General features: G+C 35.2%; 1 protein-coding gene across 1 annotated transcript in view; it reads left to right on the plus strand.

Annotated features, from left to right (window-relative positions):
• Window positions 1-5,577: 5,577 nt before the first annotated feature.
• Window positions 5,578-13,853, plus strand: part of LOC108977907 (facilitated trehalose transporter Tret1-2 homolog) — a 70,113-nt gene continuing 61,837 nt past the window's right edge. Inside the window, exon 1 of the mRNA XM_018947877.1 lies at window positions 5,578-6,142. The gene's annotated coding sequence lies outside the window, so the exon portion shown is untranslated. The remainder of the gene's footprint in view (window positions 6,143-13,853) is intronic.

Genomic DNA, 13,853 nt, shown 5'->3' on the forward strand with positions numbered 1-13,853 from the left:
TAAATATTTTTACAGCATTCTCCAGTGAACAGTACTTGAACAGATAGAAATCTACGCCAATATCCGGGCGTAGATAAAAATCCGGGTATGCTCCCCCACTGTGTAGACCAAAGTAGTTTCTCTCGTATCTTTGTTTTCCGCTTTTTCAAAATTGTTCATGTTTTTGGAAAACTATTATTAAGCGGGTTCAATGGTGAAGTTTGTTTGACTCTCGCTTGGAGTCTGGTGTTTACCAATGAATCAATGTTCCGTCGGCGGTCCCTAGTTCGGAAGAAATTTCGACAATAGCTCAACGTGGATTGCCTTTTGTATTTCGGTATTTGAGAAAACAACCAAATTTTAATAATCGAAAAATTCTAAATTAAAATCTATACACTTTTGCGTGCGTGTGAATCAAATCTCGAAGCACTTTTGCCACTCTGATTGAGATATTAATAGAAATTTCTTTAAAACATGCGTTCAGAACACATGAACCGCATCTTCAGGTGTCGCAAAACGTTGACCTCTTAGTATATTTTTTACGAACGGAAATAAAAAGAAGTCGTTGGATACCAAATCAGGACTTTGCGGTTATTTACTCATCAAATCGATGTTTTAAGTGCTCAAAAATGCAGTTGAGTCAGGCGATATATGAGAGCTCACATTGTAGTGGTGAAGAGAGATCCGTCTTCTGTGTTTGATTTTCCAGATTTCTTAAAGACAATTGGCAAGAAAATAGTTGTCCTCTTCTTTTTTATTGGCGTTTTAGACATCACTTGCGCGGTTTTTGCGGAGCGCACCAGTCGTTCTTTATTTTCACGGTTTGGCGCCAATTGGAGATTCCAAGTGTACGCAGGCCCTTCTCCACCTGGTCTTTCCAAAGGAGTGGAGGCCTTCTGGGAGCTGAAGTGATTGTCAATCATTCAGAATTGTTCTAATGGTATGGTTGCGACATGTTCAGTTTTTCCAAAAAAATTTCTACAATAAAATGTAGACAACTAATACCTATATTTTTAAATCTCACGGTAGGTCACATGACGATCTGGCACTAGTAGTTTGCGCACAGCATCAATAGTTTCCGCAACAACAACTGATTTTGGACGACCTTCACGAAATTCGTCTTGGAGTGATCTACATATGAACTCGATTGAATTCAACATACCATCGATAACCACTGGCCCTTGATGGAACTTCAGCGGTAAAAATTAAATAAAGCTCATCAGTGCACTGTTGCTGAGATAGTCTCCCTCGAAATCTGTAAAAAAAAAATTTTTTTGGCCGAGTTGAATATTTCAAGTAACTGCAAACAACACAAATAGCGCTCTGAGCATGTACATCTTCAAAAATGTCGACCATTACGATAAAGTTGTGAGTTGCCAGATTGAAACACTAGAGTCGCCAAATCTCGAAGTATAAACGAACATACGTAGTAAATTTTTTATAAAAAAAATGCAATAATAACAAAAAATGTATAATCCTTAACTGGCCTAACCTAACTTAACCCTTCGTTGCATGATTTAATTTCCGTGAGAATAAAAAATTTTTTGAATCAAATTTTTAATGTGGGCTATTATAAGATGGCAATTTGAGATTTTATGACTGTCGTGTTTCTAGCAACAGAGTTACGTAACATTGCACATATGCAATATCCTGCAGCAAATCTAATAAATTTACAAGGGGTTACTGAAGGGATATGCCCTTTATTTTATTGAATAAAAGTGGACAGAAACAAACTCATTACTTTTACAATAAATTTCAGATTATTCTATACGAAATTTTTTGAAGCAATTTCTTAATTTGCTGAAATATAAATTAATTTCACGTTTTTGCACCTAACATTTGTACATATGTATATCCGTCACAACTTGTAATTTTCAAGTGACTCGAGTGTCCACCCATGTTGGTCAGTGATCTATTTGGTTCAACCGTACTTCATTTTCAGTGATAGGGCCACTTCTCTGGTGCTTTCTATAAAAATAAAGTATAAGGAAACTACTTATATGTCGCAAATACCACTTCTAAGAGCGTATTTTGATTTTGTATCGGCCTATGAGGGAATCTAGCAAATCAGCACCCTTCATGAACTTGTTATACTTTGATAGAACCGTTAAACTTCTGGTTCTGGAGTTTTGCCACAGTATTTTGAAATTAAAGGTAACGATTGTATTATCTCTTCAATAAACTACAGATATGTATATGAAAGTTGTCCACGTTTGCATGTTTAAGGGAAAAACTTTTTAGTTTTTTCAAATCAATTGTCTTAGGAAGTCTATTGATGCTGTTGTTTTGGGGCAGTATATATTTCGAAGTTGTAATTGTATCCAGATATACCTGCCAAAACATACAACATTTATTTTTTTCGAATTTATTCAGTGACATAGTGTCTTGTATTCATTACATGCCTACTGTTGGCGTTCAATATCTTCGAATATTTAGGATTTGAACAATAGACATCACAATACATATCCACAAAAACTTTTTCAGATCTTGTTTGTCTATATCATTCATTTTGGCTCTTTCTGACAAGTGCATAAATTTTCATGAGATCATCTGATCATCCTGCGTCTATATAACATTCTTTAAAATTATGTATTGATTGCTTCTTCCTTCTTCCTGGTAATTCAAAATTTGCTTCATCACCATCATCTAAGTACTCATCTTTGCTCTATCCTTATAAGTAAGCGCCCTACAAGTAAAAATTTAGGCTTAAACGCATGGTATTGCACATGTGCAATAATACATTATAACTCTTGCAAATATAATTCGTGTGAAGACCGAATTTGTTATTAAGGCAAGAAACTCTCCAAATTAATTGGAAATACTTACATTTTTTTATACGTTCTCAATAATTCACCAAAATAATGAAAATTTAGCACTGTATTTTCAATATATCACACACAATTTACTACGTATATTCACAAACACTCAAAAATGTTTGCGGAACTGTACCAAAGGAGAATAGTAATAAGGTAAATTTTCATTTGGCGAAAAAATAACTGTAAATTAAGAAACGATGTAGCTGCCAGATCAACGAGAAATTAACATTGCATATATGCAATGCTATGCAACAAAGGGTTAAACTAATCTGGATTAAAATCAAAAACACAAGGAATATGGTAAGCATTAATAACAGAAAGTGCAATGGACCAGGGAATATCCTATAACATATTCTGTTGAGGAACGTTTGATATTACGTCTAGAAAATATTTTCTCGAAAGTAGACGCTGGAAGAGCGCCTATACCGATTTCTGAGTTCATCGACTTCTCAACCAAATTTATGAACTTTTCCTTTTAGAGTCTATTAAAAACTGATTAATCTCGTCAAGGCAATTCAATGAACGCAACGTACGTTTTAGGAAGAACGTTACACGCAATCCGCGCGATTCCACGAAGTCATTACAAAAAATTTTAAGAACAAAACGTGATATTTATCTTTAAATACAACCGCAATCATTCAGGCAATAAAACTGTGGGCGAATGATACGAGAAATCGAAAATGCATACTAATTCACTTTCACCTTCATCAAGGACAAGCAGTTAGTCAATAGTGAAAGCAGCAGTGCGCAGCATCGAGGTATCCTTGCAGTCTAGCGACATTGCGAAATTATCAAGAGCGCAGAGATTGCACTCCATTCCACACAAGCTTATGCTGTATGTGGCTCATTTGTAGCTTTTCTGTTTATGTGTCTACAAATGCATTTATTTTGACTGCTGGTCGACCCTCGGCAATTAACCCCGAAGTATATTTGTTGGTGTGTTCTGTAAACGATGACGTCTACAAAAGCAGTTCGATTATTGTGTGGGTGGGCAAGAAGCCTTGGCTTCGAAGGCGCCGGAAATGTTGCCCACATACTCTCTCTCATTCTCTTCCCCCCAGGCACGTAACTGTGCGTAGCAATATGGTTCACAGTGTCAGCATGTGGCACTAAAAGGTTAAACACTATGGAATGTGAACAATTTCGAAAATTATGAAATTCGCATTTCCTATGATATCTAAATATAAATATATTATATATATATAAATATTAAAAGATTCAGTTTTTGCAGAAATTTCACTGAATTAAAGAATTACAAGAAGAAATATGAGAGAATGGTTTGGGGTTATGTTAGTTTAAAAATGCGTACTGTTTCAAGGATCTGCGACTCAGTAACAGATATAATTAAAGTAATAGGTTAATAATAACCTTTGTTTGGATAATAAGCATGCGGATTGGAGTCAGCTAAAACACTGGATTTCGATGTATGTCTTTCCAAAGCTGAGTTACTGAGACCTCTTGTAACTTACGAGCACACAGATCCTGTTATCTATTCATCTAATTTTAGAGAACGGGGAACAAGTTTCAGTAATCCGAGTTTTAAACTCCACACTTATCTTCAAAGTTCCTTTTTAAAATAATTACCAATGACTAAAACCTAAAAAATATCCAAGTTTTCCGAGTCTAATGCAAGTATTCACGCTGAAGCTTCGATAGCTCCTTTCATTCATAATCTCCCATGTCGCAAGGTCGTCTCTGGTTTCTTAAGAGCTTTCCAGACGGCTATTAAGAGAAATTTAGTCCAAATATTTGCTAAGTTTTAAAAAATTTCACTTAGAAAAATTACTTTTAACGACGAATATCAAGTTGACAACTGGAAATATGAAGGACAGAGCAAGAGCTAAAGCCTAACTTCGAACTCGAAGTCCAATTAAACCAATAACTCAGGAGTTTATTGATTGGTTTACAATATTCGGTGTACTATAAGAAAGTAATTACATGTGAATCTCAAAAAAGAAACAATATTTTTCAAAATTTTTTTGGTAAAGTGAAAATTTTTAGAAAGAATTTTTTTGTTTGTGGCCCGATCTCAATAAAGACCAAAGACTTGCCAGCCATATACATGTATATGCATACATACATACGTATATTGCAAAGCAAAGGAAAGTTGTAAATAGTAGTTCCTTCACACCAAGAATGTATCGGGATCCTACAACCGTTTGATAATAACATATTCCTCGTTTACAGATGTAGATATATATGTACATAGAGATAATGGAATACCTCGTATTAACCCACTGTGCAGCATTTAACAGCTGAATGCCAATGCCGGTGTTCTCATGGCCGATGCCTTCCTAGCCGCGTCGCAGCCACAACACGTACTGCTGAGTATATACATACATACATACATATATACGCATGTGACAAGGCATCCTTCTTTGACTCACAAGAAGAACCAAGAGTAAGAACAACTACAACACAGTCAAATACAGATGAAAAACAAAAATTATATGTATATTGTTGGCGCCCCCAACATCCATACCGGCTCCAGCAACAACTAAACGACTTGAAGCGAGAAGAAAGCGCATATCCACACTAATACCAATGCAGCTACTTACAGATAAATACATAAATACATATGTGCGATGAGTGAGCTATCGTATTTACCGAGCTCCAAAGTGCCGAGCAATTTCGTGACGCTTACAGCGGTCTGACTAGGCGCAGATTGTGTGTACGTGCGCGCTTGGCTGCTTGACGAACTGGCTGCCGGTTTGGCTCGCTGGTTCGCTGCTTTGTGCTGACTTGCTGCCTCGGTGCGACCTCCTCGAGCGTAGTCACACAACAACGGCCAGCACAGTCGTCTTTGCGAGCTCGAATACGCTACACGCGGCCTGCGCGATACCCCCAACAGATAATATCCACACAAGTGCTGCTTCACAGAATCCTGCCAACGCTTTATATAACACATAACACACCATTGTATAACGTGCTTTGTTTTTTATACTTTCATTTTCGTGTCGCGTGCAATCACTTTCTGTTGTTTTCAGCTTTTTAAAAGCAAAAGTGCATTAATATAAAGCAAGGAAGTGCGCTTTCTTTTCTATAGTTTCGAGAATCGGCGTACCCGCCAATATACTGTTTGATAACGTCCAATCAGTGTTCTGTTTTGTTAATTTTTTAATTTTGGGACTGTCCTTTGCCAAAGAATAAGAACGCGTTGAAAGGTAGAAACTTCAAAAAAAAAAGAAAAAAAAGACGAAACGGCAAATAGGCAACGAACTTTATTGCAACAACAATTTTGTGTAAAGAAATTTATAAAAATAATAAAAAAGCAAAGCAGAAGAGAAGGTCAGACAACAAAAACAAGAAGTCAATACGTTTCGGCAAAGTACTAAGAAAAGTGAAGGGTAAGTACCAACAACAATAACAGTTCATACACAAGTACCTCCAACCTGGCCGCCGCCGCTGTACACGGTTTTGTTCTTCTGTGCGCCTGGCCTCCGCTCCAAGGGCAGCTGTTGTAACAACGCCTCACGTTTACGCAACTAAGTTTGTTTATCCAAATCTGCCAAACACACACACACACACATGCGTTTTCAACAACTTTTTTATGTAATCAGTGTAGTTAGAATTTAACTAAAATTTACAAGAAGAGCATGTCTTAAGCATTTTTGGGTTAAAAGCGGACAAGCGATTTGGTATTGCATTTAGCTATGTAAGTCAGGTGTTTTGATATTCAAGCTAAAATTTTAAAGTGTTGCCAACTAACAGTAGTGCCGCGTTAATTTGATTTGGTTCGGTTTAAAGAGATAATATATAATAGATGAATTCAATTCGACTTTGTTTTCCTCATTGCGTTTGGTACCATTATCTTTTATGAAGAGAGATTCATATCGAAGTTCAGTACTTGTTTTAAAGAAAAACGCATAAAGTTCGAAATTATTGAGGAATGTTTATTATCAGTCCAAAAAAAATTTTTGCATTTATTTTTTTAAGATTATTTCTTTCTTGGTCGCGGCTATGTCTCTGATCGTCCATCCGTTGAGTCCAATTTTGAATGACTCGTTCGACGATTTCTACTGGTAACTGGCGAATGACATCACGCCATTGGGGTGGCCAATCGACCTGCCAAATACCTGTGAAATAATCTGCTTACCGAAGTGTTCTCGCAATAAATAGATTGATTGATACGATGATTTGGCGCCATTGTTTTGAAATCAAATGTCGTCGAGGTCACGAGCTTCAATTTCAGATATAAAATAGTCGGTTATCATGGCGCAATAACGGTCACCATTGACCGTTACATTCTCACCGGCATCCTTTTTTAAGTAGTATGGTTGCTTTTTCTGGATGGAATGGCTGCTCTTGAATCTCTTCTGGCTGCTCTTTGTTCCAAATGCGGCAATTTGGCTTGTTTTGTTCGATGGGTATGGAGCCAGGAATTGGCTTCATCGCTGAACCACATTTGGTTCGAAAAAAAAACGAAAATTCAATGATTTGTAAACCTTTTTCAGGCATAAGTCTTTCCATGATGAAATGCCAAACAATGCAGAACAAAAATAGCATGACAACACGACCTCTACTTGGATCACCCAAATCAACAAGATTAACTAATATCTCTTTAAAGCGGTATAAACTCTTTCTAATTTTAGTGAGCCGAGGACGCCTAAAATGTCGTGGTTACAGTTTTCAAGATTTCATCTAGTGTTAGAAAACACTTTACAATCTCTAGACACATAATGACATTTTTGTTGTTTACAAAGAAAGCTATGTACGACTTTTTCATCCGTCATAATATTCTTAAATTCAATTTTTTAATTTTCATTTCTTAAACCAAGAAATTTGTTTGTGGTAAAACAGGTGGGCGAGTATGGAATTGTCAGTTTCTGTCGCCTCGGAAGTTTTTAAATAATTGTTAAGATATTTCGCATCAGTGTATTTGTCTTGTGGGCGCATATCACGCATTTAATCATCAGTTTATTGGACTATAATTAACGCCTTTATAGAAATGCTGATGATTACTAAATATGCGACACTCTATTAGCATCTAGCAAACTTTTAGGGAGACTATACTACGAGTAAACGTGATGGTTAAGTTTTCCACACTGACAAATCACTCATTGGAAAATCACGAAATCAAATTTAGAAGCGTTTTCATGTGATAGCATTTTTCGAAAGCAATTACAGCGTCGCACTTCCAATTAACACAATGAAAAAAACGATAATATGATAATACAAAAACAAAATTCTACTAATTACTTATTCAGATGAGCAACTGGAAGAGGGTCTAACGCAATCACCTCACAAAACGCTTACAAAATAACATAACCGCAACCGCTTCCAACCACACACACATGTATATCTGTATGGATGTATATATATAGCTGCATTGTCGGGGATGTACAACTCATATTCAGCTCCTCCACGCCCTGATCTATAGCCGAACTAAAAACAAGCAACGACCGGTGCTTAAATCAAAATAAAATTAACGTCTAAACGTTTATGTAAGAACGACACTTCGTAGACAGTATTCAAAATGCATTTAGGTAGTGATTGAAAAAAGGCCTATTGTAGCGAAAGTCACAGTCACATATCACAAATGCACGTTTGTTCTACCCACACAAATTAATTCTAAAGCCGAGAATTGATTTGTATGGGTCACGTGGCAACGTCCGCGGCATGAAAAGGTGATCAGACAACGTTTGTGTCGGCAACTGACACTGCGCTTCCAAATTACTATGCATATCTATGTACTTATAGATATACCAATGTACACACATTTTTTTTGACTTTGGCGCTGCCTTCCTTACTGTTGTTGTTGTATGCAAATATGCACTTATATTTATACAATTTGTCGCCTAAAACTCAGATTAAGGAATTTTCGAGCATATCGCTGAATCAATTACTGTTTGAAATGGGCAATATACAGTGCATGCAATAATTCTAACACAATACTCGTAAAGGAATTGCATTTAGCAGCCAAATTTTTGTAACACCGCTGCAATAGAACATGGCGTCTAAGTTAAAATTTCACTTATGTGCATTTTCTACATCTTTTCTCGTCTTAGGTTAGGTTAGTTAGATGGCTGATCAAAGATCGCACGTGAAGTGCTATATGTAGTCCTTTGTGAAGCCATAGAAAAGAAGAACTCCTGTGTTTGAACTTATAAATTAGCAAAACGCTTAGTAGCTGATAGAAATTTGCACAGGCGTTTAATTTCCACTGCCGCCAGTTCGGTGGGATGTCTGAAGGTATACGCTTTCAAGCGTTTAAGTCTTCACCTCTCACACGCGGGTCAGTCGAGAAGGAAGTGTTGAGTTTTTTCCAAAGCTCCCTAAATTTTATAAAACTTAATCCCGAAAATTCAGTTTTTTGTATTCATTTCATAACTTTGTTATTCAATCAAATATTTTTAACAAAAATACTGAAAATTCTTACTCAGTCACTTGAAGACGTAAAAACGGGGTAAAAATCATTTTCGTGCTGGAAATTTAAGTGAAAAATCATTTGAATTGTTTGTGCTTTAAAGTTAAGTAATTAAAAGATAGAACTTTAAAATTATATCATGTAAAGAAGAATCAGTAGCTTCAGACAGACGAAAAGAGAAGGAAGGATTCGTTTATATTTACTATGAAAGTTTGACAGTTCGCCTCGCTTTTGATATGTGGAAGCTTGTTTCTATTAATTTTGCATAATTACTAGAGTTGTGTGATCTATTAGAATTGGCTATATAAACTTGATAAAAAGAGTGAGTTCAGACAGTGAAGCTTGTGAAAATGATAGGCTTTTCTTTGTATCTCCGCACAGTCTAATATTTCATTTAGGGAGAAATTCTATTGAGAGAGTTTTTACGGTTTAATGGTCAAATATGCGTAAAAACAAATTATGCTTGAATTCAAGAAAATAATTGAAATGCGTTGGCATTTTTTACAAAATCAAGTTATTGCTTTTTAATTACTTCCATTTTTGAGGAGCATTGAGGAGAGCGACAGGTCGCTGTCGTCACGGTTATTCAACGACCGCATTGGTTAATCTTGTTAGCGATTTCTTAAAAAGAACATGCAACTAGTTAAAATAGAAATTAACTCATGATCTCTTCATTTTTGTATTATTAAAGAAAACCAATTAAAAGTCGTGTAAGTAAAGCAATTTTGCGCTAATAAGCAAAGTGAACAAAATGTGAATATATTGTTTCACATTTTTTAGATTTTTGTTGATTTCTGGCTTATCACGTATTTACCTTTTCATTAAAAGTGTATGCACTGAGATTATTGAGGCATTAACAGTTACAGTTGTAAGCTGAAAAGAAAACTAATGAACTGATAAGCGTTGTATTTGCAAGAAAACTGACACCCATCCAACACGTTGATAGGTGTATATACATACATATATAAACATATATCTATCATCTTAAATATATATATTGCAGTGGATTTGACTAAACTACATAGGAAATAGTGAACTGGTTACACTAGTGCCATAGTTTTGTCGGTTATTGGTTTATCATCGCTTTACTCTGAGATACATATGTACATACACATACGTACATCATATATTATATATGTATGAATGCATACCAGTTTCGCACTACCGCCAACTAGGATCCTAAGTTAAGTGAATAACTTATTAAAACATAGTTTTATTTTAAATTTACATATGTATGTACTATATTACAAGTACTAGTCTATTTTCAGGACTAGTTATTTTCAGACCAGTAAATGCCTAAATCCTTTTCCCATGAAAATGCGTTTTCGTAACTTTTGGTAAAAGTTTATGAACTAGTTACCAACTAGTACCTTTATGGTTAGTTGCATCTCACTTCTAAACGAGTTTTCCTGACTTTTCTTGACTAGGTGATTCCAGTTAGCAAATTTCACTGACAAACTAACATTTCTCCTGACCCGTTTGATGCTTCACCGCTTCCTCCTATGCACACACAAGTGGACATACGTACATACATACGTAGGTACTTGCACATCACTTGAGCGAAATTATAAACTGTTTTTAAATGTAAACACATTTTTGCACTGCGAGTCATACAAAGTGTTCGTCGGTGAGTACGTAGATTTTTCCAGTCTCAGTGTCGGATTTAATGTAACTGGCCAGTCACAGCTTTTGCGCACACTCAATGTCAATAATATTATTACCACCACCAACCATTAATTTGTTGGAGTGTGCAAAACTCTTTACGTTTTTTGTTATTTGATGTTGTTGTTCTTATAAAAAGCAGTCTTTATTTAAAATCGCAATGCCCTTATTTTGCTTTGTTTATTTGAGTTTTATTTTCCATGCGTTTATCAATTTCATTTTTCTGCCTGCTGTCAGTGTACATGAAGGTATTTTTAATTTACTGTACTTGTACCGTAAATTCTATATGCACACATATGTACATATGGACATACATTTACACAATGCGTTCTTCTCATTGCTCTTTTTCTTTCTTCTGCATCAGAATATGTGTTTTATAGCACATTGTCACATCTTTTTGCTTTATGCACTTTTCTCCTCTTCTCATTTACACATTTTAATGCATTTTTTATGAAATCGATGACTTCGATGACTGCAATTTCTTTCTATGTGCATACGGGTATTTACACATGTGTGGTTTGAGGAGTCTTTGGCCTCTCTTATTCCAGGCGGAATTGTAAAATATGTGTTTTTCCATTTTTATGACCATTTGTAAAAAGCAGCTAAATAAAATCATAAAATGTTATGGTAGAAAAAAGTAATTAAAATATAAATGATGTCGGGCTTGCTTCGCAATGATCCCGGGAAAATTACATACATACATACATATGTGTAAATATATACGAGTGGGATGTAAAAGATAAAAGGTTTGCGATATGGCCAAACGTTGCCTCGGCGTTATATGGTGTAGCTAACTACATTCTATTTTTTTAGACAGATAATATTATTTTTATTGTTATTAAAATTTTTTTCCACACAATCCTGGCAGTGACATGCATATTATTTGTGTATTGCAAGTCACCGCGATAAATAGTATATTTAAGAACTACATACGTACATATATTACAGAATGGATGATTCATGGAGCAAAGGGTAAAATAATACCGATTAAGTTTCTCCTCAAAGAGAACTGAATAAACCAATATAATTTTAAATAAATCTTATGAAGGGCATACAAGTGTCCTTCAAATAATTCAAATGTAAAAATAAATATACTTTAAAGTCCGATATGGAATAATTTATATCCAAAAATTATTATTGCAATTACCCAATGATTGCACAATGATATGAATAAAGAGTAATATTGGATGGAAACTAGGGGCTAGGAGCTTCAACAATATAATTTCGGGAAAGACTTAAAAAAGAAAGCTGGTATAAACACAGCCAATGACACATGTGATGAGATTATCTTCTGAAAGTTGACATTCAAAAATTATGAGAAAACTGTGAGATTACTTAACATGGATGGTTCCTAAATAAAATAAATATTATGTCAAATAAAAAAGTTTTTGATACAAGCTCTTGAGTTTTAACGATAATAGACTTGTTCAGGACATAAAAATTAAGAATTAACTATGTTTTAACATTATATACTCTCACAATTTGTAGATTTGATTAAATTACCGCGTCCCTAAGGTCTACTGTGTTCTCTCCTAAGTCATAGCATATTGATAAGTTTCAATATACTGCTAGGTTCTATTGAGGTGATTTGGAAGCATGGATTCAAGTCTCTTTACCTTGAGTTTAAGGTCCATGTCCCATGTTATATAAATGCTTCTTAAGCTTACAATAGCCAGTGTAACAGGCGACAAGTAGCCGGAGTTTGATGCCATTAGTAACTTGGAATTGTGCATGCCTTGGAGTGGTTGTCAATACCCCTCCCGAAATACTCCTTCATCCTTGCAGAGCAGCTCTTTTATGGTATGGAGGAAATGTTCGGGTCCTATCAGGTTGGTGGATGCTGCTTAGCTCATCAGCCACTTCATTCCCGGCTATAGCGGGCACCCAGTTAAGTTGTACTTGTTTATGGTCTGATAGACTGTTCAGTCGTTCTATGCACTCCTGCAGCAATAGCGATTTGATCTCTTATGTAGAGATCGCTTTTAGTGCCACTTGACGGTCGCGATAATTCCGTTGAAGGTATATATATCTCAACGCACAGACTTATAGCAAAGACCTCTGTTTGGAAAATGCATCACAATTTGTAAGAAGGAGTATACATATTTTCAAGTGCCCGAAAAACCAAACCAGAATAATCCTTATGTGATTTCGTGATCACAATGTAAGATAATCACTTCAAATCATTTGCATATGTACATAAATATATAATTGATATATTCGATACAAAGTTTAAGGCGAAGCATAGTGACCATTATATAAGTATACATAGGTGCAAAAAAAAGCATTGACCGACTTCGACATTTTTATGTGTTTGAGACTCTTTTTGTGACAAATTTTGATTCGATCTTCACTGAAGATCTAGTTATCTAGTTTAAGGCCATTCATATAACCTCGTGCCGTTATATTGCTTAAAATATGTGTAAAATGCACATTATTTCCTATAAACATTATCTATTTTATGTAAATGTATAAAAAACAATAAAACCACATAATAAATCATGATTTATTATCAAACAGGTATATATTTCACAAATTGTCAATTTAAATTACACATACATACATAAATGCTTGCACACCCACTTTTCTGCGGAAATCGCTTGCAGCAAATGGCGAAGGTGTTTCCCCTTGCCGTGCACGGAGCTATGTTAAACTTTCCAAGTAATTTCATCAGTATTATTGTACCGGTTTGCAATATTTAATATTTTCTAATACAAGTATTTTCACTATTAATGAATAGAATTGCAATTAAAAACTATTGGCAATTAGAACTTAAACGACTGCTGTTATTTAATAACTTTAATACGCATTTGACATGAGCATTAACATTGGAAAGATATACAAAAACATGTTCATTTATACTCTTTTACGTACATATGTATGTACAAACAAAAATTTCCCCACGATAAATAACAAAAATAACACGGCATAGATTAAATGCTGCTGAATGGCTGAAGTACATGCACATTGTAGCTGCTAAGTTACAATGATTATTGGTGCTTCACCCACCTTTCACACACTTAAATGCATAT

This window comes from Bactrocera latifrons, unplaced genomic scaffold, assembly GCF_001853355.1.
Source record: "Bactrocera latifrons isolate USDA-ARS-PBARC rearing strain unplaced genomic scaffold, ASM185335v1 scaffold_97, whole genome shotgun sequence".
Lineage (NCBI taxonomy): Eukaryota > Metazoa > Arthropoda > Insecta > Diptera > Tephritidae > Bactrocera > Bactrocera latifrons.